The sequence below is a fragment of the Schistocerca nitens genome, chromosome 3 (genome assembly GCF_023898315.1).
Source record: "Schistocerca nitens isolate TAMUIC-IGC-003100 chromosome 3, iqSchNite1.1, whole genome shotgun sequence".
Classification (NCBI taxonomy): domain Eukaryota; kingdom Metazoa; phylum Arthropoda; class Insecta; order Orthoptera; family Acrididae; genus Schistocerca; species Schistocerca nitens.
In genome coordinates this window covers 277,446,188-277,461,041 of record NC_064616.1, presented here as the reverse complement: position 1 = coordinate 277,461,041, position 14,854 = coordinate 277,446,188, and positions in this window count along the sequence as shown.

The following is a 14,854-nucleotide window of genomic DNA, read 5'->3' as shown; positions in this document are numbered from 1 at the left end:
CCTACAGTGTCTCAGCGGAAATGGATTCAGATATTGCACAGATCGTCGGTTCAAGCTCATCCAGCGAGGTGGAATGGCTCCAGTAGACTGTGGCTTTCATTGTGCACCACAAAAAGTAGCCAAAAGGTGTCAGGTCCGGCGACTATGTAGGCCAATCCATCCCTGCACCAATGAATTTGCAATGATGCACCACAATGAATCAGTTCCTTAAGTATTAATCAAGAAAGCGAGACACCTGTTTAGCGGGATGTGATCTGGACCCATCTTGTACAAACCGCTTCGTGTCTGGTCGGTCCTACAAAGCTAGCTGTGTGGCGACAAATTGTTCCAAAATTGCAATGTAACGTTTACTAGAGATCGTTTGTGGCATGAAAAAAGGGCCAATGATGACTCTCGTGCACATCGCAGCCCTAACATTAACTTTGATAAAATACGGTGCTTTCGCTTCACTCAAATTGCTATTTTCGGGACCCAAAAACCGCTTTATGTTTATTCACGATTACATTCAAAAATGGTTCAAATGGCTCTGAGCACTATGGGACTCAACTGCTGAGGTCATTAGTCCCCTAGAACTTAGAACTAGTTAAACCTAACTAACCTAAGGACATCACAAACATCCATGCCCGAGGCAGGATTCGAACCTGCGACCGTAGCGGTCTTGTGGTTCCAGACTGCAGCGTCTTTAACCACACGGCCACTTCGGCCGGCCCACGATTACATTCAAGTGGAAGTGTTGTTCATCGGTGAACCATTTGTTGGCTTTGTGTCAGTATTTTCTGTGTGCTGCAACGCTTCAGACCAATCTCTGCTGCAGTTCTTCGGATGGGTTTCCTTAGATTGTGTTTAACAATTATAGAAACCCTGGTGACATTTTCAGGAGAAACTACCGTTCTGGGGCCAACATTCACAGCTTGATCATCAAACACGCTGGAATTTGACGAATAGTTTGCGAATGCTTTTCGCATCGACTCTTTTGGAACATTAAATCATGTCTGAAAACTGCGCGCAGTCGCCTGTGGCATTCCAGTACAGGAAACACAAGTTGTTCAATGTAGATGTAGATGTAGAAATACATGATTTCAACCTCTTCCTTAGCTACGCTAACCTCCTGTCACGTTTCAATGGTGGGACTGATCGTACTTTTTTGTGGTAGTTTGCAGTACACTGTCACTGGAGAAGAGCGGACTAACTGTTTTGGTGCGTTAGTAAACTCTTCCTACCTTACAGTCACACCGTTGCAATGACATCATTGTAGTTAATGGAGTTCAGTCTTGTCGGTAAGACGTGACACAACTACATTGGTAGTTATCGCGGTGGTCGTAGCAAGGCTGTCACAGTATGAATGGCCGTACCTGGGTTATCGTTGTCCATGGTCCGAATTGGAGTCTTTGAGGGTGGTAAGAGGAATAGTGTTGCGGTGCCAGTGCCTGGAAATGGTGGTGCCAGTGTGTTGCAAGCAATCTAACGTGTCGCGGAGGGCGTCCACTTTGTCGTAGGGCGCCTCGCGTTCTCTGATAGCTCTCAGCTGCGGCCGACTATTTGTAAGCGCTACGTGTTATGATTACAGCGCCACCGTTAGCAGCTTATAGAATTGATTCGAAACATTTGTATAAAATTCTTGCAGCTTTCACAGTAAACAAACCCTGTTATTGCATTCGTCTATCGATATTAGTTTTTGAGATGTTTTATTATGAAATCAGACGACTTCTTCGCTGGACACCCTGCTTAAACAATTTATTGGAGGCTGGTAATTGGTATTTAGAGCAGAATACCCGCCATAATGACTCCGTTCCAATGTTCTTCTTGCTTCGGATTGGAGACAAGGCACAGTTTACGATAGGACACGCCACAGTACAACTTTAGGCACAAAATACGAGTAAATTCACAGAGCAAAACTCAGTATTTTATTGAGATACTGCATTTTACATTAACTGTGGTCAGACTATAAATTGCTCGCAGTTCTGATTTTCTGTTACGACTACTCACTGGATGTTACCACTGGATGTTACCACTGGATGTTACCACTGGATGTTACCTCTGTAAGCCTGCCGGAGTGGCCGAGCGGTTCTAGGCGCCACAGTCTGGAACCGCGCGATCGCTACGGTCGCAGGTTCGAATCCTGCGGCGGCATGGATGTGTGTGATGTCCTTAGGTTAGTTAGATTTAAGTAGTTCTAGACCTCAGAAGTTAAGTCCGATAGTGCTCAGAGCCATTTGAACAGTTGTGTCTGTAAACTCTGGCGCGTACGCTAAGTTTTCACGCTTTCCATTTCATCGGTGCTTTCCCACGTCAGAGACACACCACACTGCGTATCATTCAGGGTGAAGTTATACATTACTTTTGACAGCCTTATATTCTTTGACATACTGGGAAACTATTTCTGTTAATACAGAAAAAACGCTGAACCATTGGAGAGTATCAGAAAATTAAATAAAATAAATTAATCAAAAATTAAATAAATTTACGAAAATATACAAGAAAATTTAAAGATACTTCGTGGTTTTAAATGGTAAATTAGTAAAGATACGTTAGAAACTGAATGAACAGGAAAAAATTTACGCATATGCTATATTTAGTTTGCTGCCTGTTCAGGGGAAATAACATGAAATAGCTTATCAAGAAAGTAAACTACAAAGCACGCAAAAAATGTATGCTAGGCGGCAGTGCTCATACCATGAAAAACAGTCATCGTGAAGTGTACCGCCCGCATCTCGTGGTCGTGCGGTAGCGTTCTCGCTTCCCACGCCCGGGTTCCCGGGTTCGATTCCCGGCGGGGTCAGGGATTTTCTCTGCCTCGTGATGGCTGGGTGTTGTGTGCTGTCCTTAGGTTAGTTAGGTTTAAGTAGTTCTAAGTTCTAGGGGACTGATGACCATAGATGTTAAGTCCCATAGTGCTCAGAGCCATTGAAGTGTACCAAATTTTGACGACGTGAAACAAAATCTTAATAAGAGAGTAAAAATTGTTTCTAATGATCTCTGACAACAATTTGGTCACGTAAGTAAGTTGCAACCCTCTGCTGCTAGAGGACTCCGAATTGTAGCATGTCACATGGTGGAGTGTAGTGTAACTATGTTGGTGCGCGAGAAAAAAAGTGCTGTTATCGAGTTTCGAATACGAAGACTTCGTCCATACATGAAACACCCTCTCCCTCTGCATCGTAATAACAGACTATACACGAGCGCTGCGAGATTTGCAACAATCTGACGCCTTGGGTTCGCTGTCATCGATCATCTTCCATTAGGTCCCGACTTGGTCACATCAGATTTTCATATTTTTCCGAAACTTGAAGAACACTTTTGAGGACCTCACTTTGGTAGTGATGAAAAGGTACAAACAGAGATGAGGTTGTGGCGCCGTCAATAAAGTCAAACATTCTACAGTGACGGTACAAACAAACTGGTCTCTAGTTGGTAGAAATGTATTCGTGGCAAGGGTGACTATGTTGAGAAATAAATATACAGAAATTTAGAATAAAGATCTAGAATGTTAATGAAGTTAGTTTAATTTAAGAAGCTTTAATAGTATTCACTTAATAGCCTCTAATAATTATATTACCTAAATATCATATTTAGTTATTGTCGAACCAAATTGTATCCCTGTGTAACAACTTGTTTAGAACTTTGTATTTTTGACTACAGTGGTCCAATGAAGGCCATAAAACAAATAATAATAATAATAATAGTATTCACTTAAGAAATCTGGAGGCATTACTTTCCTCCACTCCCTCGTATGATGGGTATCATGTGTCACGAGGCAGAAAGGCAGACGTTGGCAAGATGGAACTCACCGGTTGAGCGTTTTACTTGTTCCAACACTTCTGACTTCCTGACACCGAATCGGCGCACTATAATACACATGGCGCATTACAAAACATACAAGAGTGCTATTTATGATCTAAGATGCAGCTAAAATTGCATTTGTCGATAGGGGTAAACAATGTTATTCTCACCTTAGAATCTCATCTGTCGGTGCTCGTTCCACACTTGTAATTTTTCCCATATTTCGAACGTTCAACGTACTGCAGAATCGACCAGGTAAAATTTTACTACAAAATTCTCGCTTACTGCAGTTTGAGTCATGTGCCAATGAATTAGCTTTCGATGCAATAGCATTATATATAGACACTACTGAAGGTGCATGTGTTTTGACTGAAAATGATTGTAGAAAAATATCTCTTGTACTTACCTCGCGGACGTCAGGTACATGAAATCAAACTCAGAGGCGTTTTTGAGGAAAAAATCAACTTTAGAAACAGGTCGGACAACAACAAACTTAAAAAAGAAAATTCAAAACAACTGATCTGGAACCGGAGCTAATAAAATGTAAACTAACCTTAATGCCTCAATTTTGTTTCAGATACTTCGTGAGAACAGCAACCCAGAGAGTGTTATATTGAATTTTCGGGATTAACAGAGATCTCTCTCGTTGAAGCACAAGTTTGCCCACCGCCATTTTTATTTTCTCAAATTTTCCACCATCTTGATCATATCCTGCATTCAAGGTCATTAATCTCACAGGAAGACATCAGGGTTGAAAGTCAATAATGAAATCATAGCACAAATGCCTTCAACGGTTCATCTAGCTAGGTCTTGTAGATACGATCCCACGACTGTAGGATGAATGTGTGAAGAAGTGAATGATTAATGGTTAATGATTAACAGGTAACCGTTAGTCGAAAACAATTAATGATTAACAGTAATGTAAGAGTGGCTGTACTAACTGACTCGTCTATGAGACAGCACATGTGCATTTAGATGTACTCGGTGAGGTATGACAGACTAGCCGATTACATCACTGTGCATGTGCAGATGATAGCTACTCTCAGCATTAGTTACCATCTTCAGCAAGTGACGACAAACGTTTTGTACTGGATGGTGAAGTTAATATCCTATCACTGGGTAATAATAATGGAAAAAGGACTATAGTTGATTCTACTGTGTACAAAATAAATAAACTCATCATAATTTAAGTTGACTTTCATTTAGAGCAAAATATGTACTTTCCGAAGTGTATAGTTCCATTTAACAGGAGGTGGACCACCAGTCTTACTACTTTCATTCATGTCCTAAAACTCATAACAGTGTTGATTTTCAGAGATAAAGTCATGAGTCTGAAAGACTAATGGCATCCTGTGAAAGGTATTTGAAAATCACATAAATCTAGTTATATTTGTTTTGGAAATAAAAAGTAGTTAATAACATTTACATACTGATGTTCTCCAAATGTCTTAAAAATTTTAAAATTAATTGACACATATTTTTTGGATTAATTAACTCAAAAAAAATATGCAGCACTACAATCTACAGCAACCCTTCATTCGCAATGTTAAATTCAAAGTCCTCTAGTTACATAATTATGACATCCTCGGGGAAAACTTGTTTCAGAATATTTAAGACACCTTGGGGAAGCAAAATCCGTGAAAATACGAACATTTTACACTTTACAGTGAATTTTCTTCATTAATAGTAACAGAATGGAAGAGTTTAATGCTTTAATAAATCCTTGCTGAATTCAGAACTTGTAATGCACAAACATTTCCTTCACTGAAATTAATACTTAAACCTCTCTCTGGATGTTTGTCATAAATAGCCGAAATTATCATAGTTTTACTTATTTCTGCCACATGGGACAGCAACACCATCAACCACTTTCTCTCGCTTTTAATATCTGTGATATCATTGGTTATGTTTTGTATCAGGAAGAAGAAAGTTGTCCGAACACAATAGTGCAGAATGTATAATAATTGGGACGAATAGTAGTAATGTACTTAATACTCTGAATTTGAAACTGAAGAGTGTTACGTAAGCATACGAGAAAAGAGATAGCTGCAACATCAATCACTTGCTCTCGCTTTTAATGTTCGTCCTCCTGATCAATCAGCAGCTGTTGACATCTCTGCATGCGCGTTGCTTTGACCTACAAAGGTGTCATATTTCGGCTTGTCGATACAGATCCACATATGTCCTCTCACATACATGTTGATTAGCACAGTCTACTTTAGTTTACCATTGGCTCCATTAGCTATTAATCGTTCACCGTTTAGCTTTATCTGGTACCCAATAACCTTTAACCGTTAACCATCACTTGTCATCAATTACTTTCAACCCTGATGTCGTCACGTGATGTTAATGATCTTGAATACAGGTAATTTAAAAAATTAAACACTCAGTTAACGCTGAAAATTCAATACAACCCACTATGGGCTGCTGTTCTCTTGGCGTATCTGGAAAACAAATCGAGGTATTGAGACTCAGTGCCTTGATCCATGTGTTTCTTGATCTAAATTCTCATTTACAATTTATTAACATACGTTCCTGTCCAATCGTTTTGTGTTTTTTTTTTAATTTTTGTGTAATCAGACTTGTGTTCCTACATGTTTACCACATATCTTCCTCAAAACCGCTTCAGAGCTTGATTTTATATAATGCAATTATATTTATATATATATATATATACACTCCTGGAAATTGAAATAAGAACACCGTGAATTCATTGTCCCAGGAAGGGGAAACTTTATTGACACATTCCTGGGGTCAGATACATCACATGATCACACTGACAGAACCACAGGCACATAGACACAGGCAACAGAGCATGCACAATGTCGGCACTAGTACAGTGTATATCCACCTTTCGCAGCAATGCAGGCTGCTATTCTCCCATGGAGACGATCGTAGAGATGCTGGATGTAGTCCTGTGGAACGGCTTGCCATGCCATTTCCACCTGGCGCCTCAGTTGGACCAGCGTTCGTGCTGGACGTGCAGACCGCGTGAGACGACGCTTCATCCAGTCCCAAACATGCTCAATGGGGGACAGATCCGGAGATCTTGCTGGCCAGGGTAGTTGACTTACACCTTCTAGAGCACGTTGGGTGGCACGGGATACATGCGGACGTGCATTGTCCTGTTGGAACAGCAAGTTCCCTTGCCGGTCTAGGAATGGTAGAACGATGGGTTCGATGACGGTTTGGATGTACCGTGCACTATTCAGTGTCCCCTCGACGATCACCAGTGGTGTACGGCCAGTGTAGGAGATCACTCCCCACACCATGATGCCGCGTGTTGGCCCTGTGTGCCTCGGTCGTATGCAGTCCTGATTGTGGCGCTCACCTGCACGGCGCCAAACACGCATACGACCATCATTGGCACCAAGGCAGAAGCGACTCTCGTCGCTGAAGACGACACGTCTCCATTCGTCCCTCCATTCACGCCTGTCGCGACACCACTGGAGGCGGGCTGCACGATGTTGGGGCGTGAGCGGAAGACGGCCTAACGGTGTGCGGGACCGTAGCCCAGCTTCATGGAGACGGTTGCGAATGGTCCTCGCCGATACCCCAGGAGCAACAGTGTCCCTAATTTGCTGGGAAGTGGCGGTGCGGTCCCCTACGGCACTGCGTAGGATCCTACGGTCTTGGCGTGCATCCGTGCGTCGCTGCGGTCCGGTCCCAGGTCGACGGGCACGTGCACCTTCCGCCGACCACTGGCGACAACATCGATGTACTGTGGAGACCTCACGCCCCACGTGTTGAGCAATTCGGCGGTACGTCCACCCGGTCTCCCGCATGCCCACTATACGCCCTCGCTCAAAGTCCGTCAACTGCACATACGGTTCACGTCCACGCTGTCGCGGCATGCTACCAGTGTTAAAGACTGCGATGGAGCTCCGTATGCCACGGCAAACTGGCTGACACTGACGGCGGCGGTGCACAAATGCTGCGCAGCTAGCGCCATTCGACGGCCAACACCGCGGTTCCTGGTGTGTCCGCTGTGCCGTGCGTGTGATCATTGCTTGTACAGCCCTCTCGCAGTGTCCGGAGCAAGTATGGTGGGTCTGACACACCGGTGTCAATGTGTTCTTTTTTCCATTTCCAGGAGTGTATATATATATATATATATATATATATATATATATATATATATATATATATATATATATATATATATTATATAATGCAACCTAATGTCTGCAAGGTAAGTACAAGACATATTTTCCAAAAGCATTTTCAGATAGAACACATGAGCCTTCATTAGTGTGTGCTTAAGGGTGTTACATCATAACTTAATGCTCTAACACATGCCTGAAAACTCCAATCACCGAGAATTATATAGGCAAGTTTTACCTGTTCTTTTCCAAAATAAGTTCGACGTCTGAATCTCCGTAACATTATTAGAATGGAACGATTATCGACACACGAGTTTCTGACTTGAGAATAACTTTGTTTAATCTCATCGACAGCAGCACTTTCTGCTGTAATTTAGATCACCAATAGTGCCACTTTTGTGTTTTTGTAATGTGCCATACATGTCACATTATGCTGAACGGGAGTCAGTAACACAAGACCTGCCAGGACAAGAAAAATGCTCAGTCAGCAAGTTCAATCCAAACGACGTCTGGCTATCTGTCTTTATACACTCGACAATTTAGGTGTGGAAAATAATTAATTTGAGCCTTTTTTGTGCCTTCACTCTCAATGGTAAAGCACCTATGCAAGTGCTTCTTTATGTAATTATTTGAATAAATCTACATTTTCATTTACGTCTACATGACGGTTCTGCAATTCACAATTTGGCGTCTGGCAGAGGGTTCATCGAACCACATTCGCACCATTTCTTTATCGTTCCATTCGTTAACAGCGCGCAGGAGAAATGAACACTTAAATCTCTCCCTGTGAGCTCTCATTTCTCCCATTTCATTACAATGATCGTTTCTCATTATGTAGGTGGGTGTCAACAGAATGTTTTCGTATTCGGAGAAGAACGCTGGAGACTGAAATTTCGTGAGAAGATCTCGCTTTCAGTATTACCATCCCAACTCGTACATCCCTGACTCTCTCTCCCATATTTTGGGATAATACGAAACGAGCTGGCCTTCTTTGAACTTTTTCTACGTCATCCGTCAGTACAATCTGGTAAGGATCACATACCGCACAGTAATACTCTACCAGAGGGCGGTCAAGCGTAGTGCAGGCAGTCGCTATAAAAGACATGTTGCATGTTCTAAGCGTTCTCCCAATGAAACGCAGTCTTCAGTTGGTCTTTCCCATAATATTATCTACGTGATAATTTTCTTTTAAGTTGTTCATAACTGCAATTCCTAGGTGCCGGGTGGTTATAATCAAAGTGCACACGTCCAGAGAGGGCTGTAATTATCGTATGGCAGAGAAACTTGTGAGATATTTTATTGCGTTAATGCGGAATCCGTATACGCCGGTAAAACGTTTGTTAATTGGCCACCAGGTGCAAATTTGGTGCTGTGAACGCAAGAAATACGTACTGGAATGTTCCCGTATATAATGGACTAGGAACGTGAGGTGGGCAGAAAAAGTCAAACAAGTGAGAAAGGCATTATGTTGATTTTATTATTAACCACCGCTTACACAGGTGGTTCAGTATTAGCACCAGAGACGTCGACGGGATGTTGAATCTGTGATCAGCATTTGCCTCCAGCATATCCTGTAGAATCTGAGCAATGTGCTCCTGTATACTGGGTTTCAGGTCAGCTAGATAGCGAACGTGTCCTTCGTAAACGCGTTCTTTTACGTATCCCTTGAACCAAAAGTCATATGGATTCAGATCAGGTGATGTTCCAGGCCATGCAGCTGGAGATAATGCGTTCATGGAAGGTTACATTAAGCAGTGCTTCATTGGGCGAACGACATGAGTTGTTACCCCACCTTGCATGAAAAAAAAAAAGGCTCCACATAGTTGCGCTCTTCCAAAGCAGGAATCACATGCTGTACAAGGCGCTCTCGATAACATGCAGACATCACGGTTCACCTGACAAACCCTCTGGGTGTTTTATCTTCAAAGACGAATGGCTCCAGAATAAATGTGCTTGTGAGTCCACATCACACAGCCACATATGGCGACTGCAATGAGTCTTCGTGACCAATATGCGGTTTAACAGAAAAATGGTTCAAATGGCTCTGAGCACTATGATGGGACTTAACATCTGAGGTCATCAGTCCCATAGAACTTAGAACTACTTAAACGTAACTAGCCTAAGGACATCACATACATCCATGCCCGAGGCACGATTCGAAACTGCGACCGTAGCGGTCGCGCGGTTCCAGACTGAAGCGCCTAGAACCGCTCGGCCACACCAGCGGGCGGTTTAACAGAATTCCAAATTTGCCACTTTATGTCTTCACTGCACTCTTCCGTTTAATATGTTCCTCGTCACTCAATGGAATATTGCCTGGCCATGTGTCATCAACACCGATCGGTGCCAGAAACCGAAAAGAAAATTCAAAACGTTATTGTGGATCATATATTTTCAGATGCTGCACCATCTCGATCTTGTACGGGCATGAGTGTACGATAGGCCGCGAAACTTTCCTTGCTGTTGACCATAGAGAGACTGTGCTGTGAGTGTGTATCGTTTAGTGCAAACTACATCCATTTTTACTTTTTTTCTAGAACTACTGAGTGATACCTTTTACTATTGCAAGGTACTAGTAGGATGATCGTCGAGAAGTATCTCTTTTCTGATTTCCTAAATTCCAAGAATGACCATGTACGCGTAAGTAAAGCCTACATTCGCTTGTCTCAGACAAGTACCAAACACAAAATTTCTGATTAGTGATACACATTTATTTAAATATTAATTAATTAAACTGATAAAGAAACACCACCTCATAGATCATTTGATGATTTAATAAAATACTAATCCATATATTGGATATACAATAATCATGTTAAGTTTGACTTAAACATTAACGGGAGGTGCAAACCGACTGATTTTAAGAATCCTGACTAAAAAGTAGAAGGGCGCTGTGAGATGTAATAGCAACGAAGTTAGCAATAATCAACGTTTATTTCTTCATTAAAAGTAACATACACACAGATGGTAAGTTAAAACACAGTTGCTTGGTACGCTGGCGCGTGAATCTCGACACGTGGTACATTATACAACGCAACAACTGAACCGACACGTGTGGAAACAAGTCTGCTAAATTACTCGTTACAATTGATCAAGATGACATGCACGACGTCCGTACTGATCACTCGCACAGCGTAAGATAGAATTTAGAAGAACGCTTCGATACTTCATATGTAAACTCACTGGGTCAGAGCGCAACTAGCTTTAACGGTCAATTTCAGAGAAGAAAGCCCACGTCCGAAATTCCGTAAATTTGTAAATAATTTAGCAAACGTGAGCACATGTACTCTATCATGAAACTGAGAATTCAGTTCGAAAACGAGAGATGTTTACATCGAATTGGAGCCTCATGGTTTACAAAGAAACGCGCGTGGTGCAGCTGATGCATTCAGAACATAGTTACGAATTAGAAATTGCGACAGGTAGTCTCCTTTGGCTGCTGAGAAATGCCGCAGTAATAACAGCCTCTCTCTCGTCCATTTTCTCTCCAGGCATAGTCATCCTGAACATTTGAGTCGTTAAGAACTGTAACAAAACCGAAGGATGCTTTCCAAGTCAGTGGAACAGCTTACATGTAGACGTTTCGTAACCTTATCCTTCTGGAGGAAAAAATGTGAACAGGGAGTGTCCTTACATAGAAGGGAATTTCTAATCATTCTTTTGTGAAAATGGGTCGGCCAGTGTGGCCGAGCGGTTCTGGGCGCTTCGGTCTGGAGCCGCACGACCGCTACGGTCGCAGGTTCGAGTCCTGCCTCGGGCATGGATGTGTGTGATGTCCTTAGGTTAGTTAGGTTTAAGTAGTTCTAGGGGACTGATGACCTCAGACCTGATGACCTCGGATGTTAAGTCCCATAGTGCTCAGAGACATTTGAACCATTTTTTTGTGAAAATGAAAATTTGCAAAATATAGAGATAAGAATGACATGTGTCAATCGGAAACCAATTTTTGGGCCAAGCGTCTCAGTATGAATCTTACGAAAAACTAAGCATTTTGTCTTATGCAGACTGTAAGACAAGTGAGCGCAAAATATAGACTTTCAGTGGACTCATGTCCATAACCATTTACAAAGTTATCATAGAGCACCCAGTCTTTACTAAAAAGCAAATGAGTCAAATGTATAAAATTACAAGACAAAATCACTAAAGGGCATCAATAAAAAATAAGCATCATCTAGAAACAAATACAAGCCCAAGAACACTGAAATGTAGAAATCATCATAGATAGAAAATAACGATAAAATGCAACTTACAGAGAAACAAATATACGAAGTTGACAAGTTGAAGTACCATGAAACCAACAGATAAAACAAGGACAACCATTATGAGCCGTTCCGGCTTTGATCCTATCGATTCTTCTGTAGAGATCGTACACTTTCGGCGCTCTTGATACGGTCGCAAAGTGGCACGCACGGGGAGAGGTAATCGACCGAGCGAACGTGCGGAGTGAGGGGCAGTCAGTAACGACGTGTGGGTAGTAGTGGACACGAGAGGCAACCTTGGCGGCGAATACTGTCGCTATGAAAACGGCCATTCGGATCAGCGCCGGCTGTATTGGGCGCTTTTTGGGATGGACTGCGTAACGAAGAAGTTTGGCGGTCGTTAGCCGATTATATGTTGTTTGCGGGCCCTGCTTCGTGACCTATCTTTCCGATGCTGTTGGACACGGACATTAACCGACTTAATAAGGTGATACCACTATATTTGCGTCATTAACTGGAGACAAAGTTTCTGCCCTCCCTGTTGAAAGTATGATGAACCTGAGACAGATTACTAGTTGATTCTCAGTCACGAAACTCTGTGCACAATTTATCTTGTGGTTCGCCGGTACGAACTTGTGCCTTTCTGACTAGTAATTCGTGTTGGCGTCTGATTAGGTTGATATTCTGGTTTACCATTTAAACCTGGTGCTCACTGTGTATTATTTGTTAGTCTCACTGTTCAGTCTGTTTCAGAAAGCATTGTGTATCATTGAACAAACCGCTGCACCAAAGTATGTTAATGGTGCCAGATCTTTTTGCGGAGTCTTGAATGTTTGGGTCCCTCTAGGACGTGTAATTATTGTAAGGCTAATCTATATTTGTATGGCTTTTGTTGAGGTAATCCTACGCTACTGTGATTTGAACTGCTTGTTTGAGGGGTTTAAGTTGTAGCGTGTTCGTTATCGTATTGGGGCGCGCGATTTATTGGATCATAATTTCTTACGACTTGTGTATCCGAGCCTGGGTTGGGGGTTTGATCTACGCCTTCGGGACCTTGCGTATCTTTATTATCTAGTATACTCTAGTAGTGGAGAGCTGGCGGCACGGGTCCAATTTTGATATCAAACTTATAAACTAAACTAAACTCCTCCCGAACAGGCCATGAAGGCTCAACGGTACCGACAGGCCGCCGTGTCATCCTCAGCCCACAGGCGTCACTGGATGCGGATGTGGTCAGCACACCGCTCTCACGGCCGTATGTCAGTTTCCGAGACCGGAGCCGCTACTTCTCAATCAAGTAGCTCCTCAGTTTGCCTCACAAGGGCAGAGTGCACCCCGCTTGCCAACAGCGCTCGGCACCCATCCAAGTGATAGCCCAGCCCGACAGCGCTTAACTTCGGTGATCTGACGGGAACCGGTGTTACCACTGCGGCAAGGCCTTTGGCATCAAACTTATAAGCAAATTAATTAAACTGATCAATTAATTACCCCCTCCCCCACCCCGACCCCGACCACACACACCCCCGCCCCCCAGATAAGGCCACGTGTTTTTCTGAGCCTGCACGTACACCCCTCCCTCCGTTTTGCGCCCCCTTCCCATCTTCCCCCTCCCCCAACTTACCCTATTGGAGATAATTTCGAATTTTTGAGGGAATTTCTTTGTCCCACCCCACCCAGAAATTGGCGGGAAATTAAAATTGGCGGTACCCTTTCCGGGACTCGAACCCTGGTCCTCCTGGGCGGAAAGCCCACATGCTCCCCCCTAAGACAATTTAACCAGCAGTGGCGCTTGGAATTGACGGGAAATTAAAAATGGCGATGCCGTTTCCGGGACTCGAACCCTGACTTGCCCAAGTGCACCCCCCCCCCCAACCCCCCCCCCCCCCATAATACAACTACACCACCAGAGGCGCTTGAAATTAGTAGTAGCCAGTGTGGATATAAGGCGGGAACAACAGCTCTGCAGCCTCAGTTGCATTCACCTAGCATGAAGCGCCAGCTGAGATCGTCCAGCACCGTCCAGCCACAGCAGTAACAGAATAACAGAATACGAAGAAGTCACGGAATATTAAGTACCCCCTGCTTAATGTCTGTGTTTACTGTCGTAAATGTAAATGTCGTGTGACTAGGGCCTCCTGTTTGGTAGACCGTTCGCCCGGTGCAAGTCTTTCGATTTGATGCCCCTTCGGCGACTTGCGCGTCGATGGGGATGAAATGATGATGATGAGGACAACACAACACCCAGTCCCAGCCGGGAATCGAACCCGGGCCCATAGGACTGACATTCTGTCGCGCTGACCAGTCAGCTACCGGGGGCGGACTTTACTGCCGTCTGAGGGTCTTTGTGTGTCTATCATCGCTTTTAACGATTTTTCTTCTTTGCTCATCAGCGGATGCGACGTCCTCCAGCCTCTTGGGGTCTTCAACAGCGACGTGTCCCAGCTCGTCGGGACCTGCAGCAGCGGCAGCATCCTGGGAACCTGTCACGCATCTGGTCAGCTTTATGGAGCAGGACAATCAGCTGTTATTGTTCGGTTGAAGACACCCAGCCAGCCCCTGACTCGCTGAAGTGGACCGGGACTCGTAATCAGCATGATGCAGGTCGGTACTGTCCTCCAGCATACGCGCCATCGCAGAATATTCCAGTGATACTGCATGGACAAAGTGACGATGTAGTGGATGAGAAGATACCAGTTAAGCCCTGTGCACCACTACTCTTCTCTACAGTGTATAATTTAACCGCTAGTGGTTCGAGACGTTTAAATAATGCTG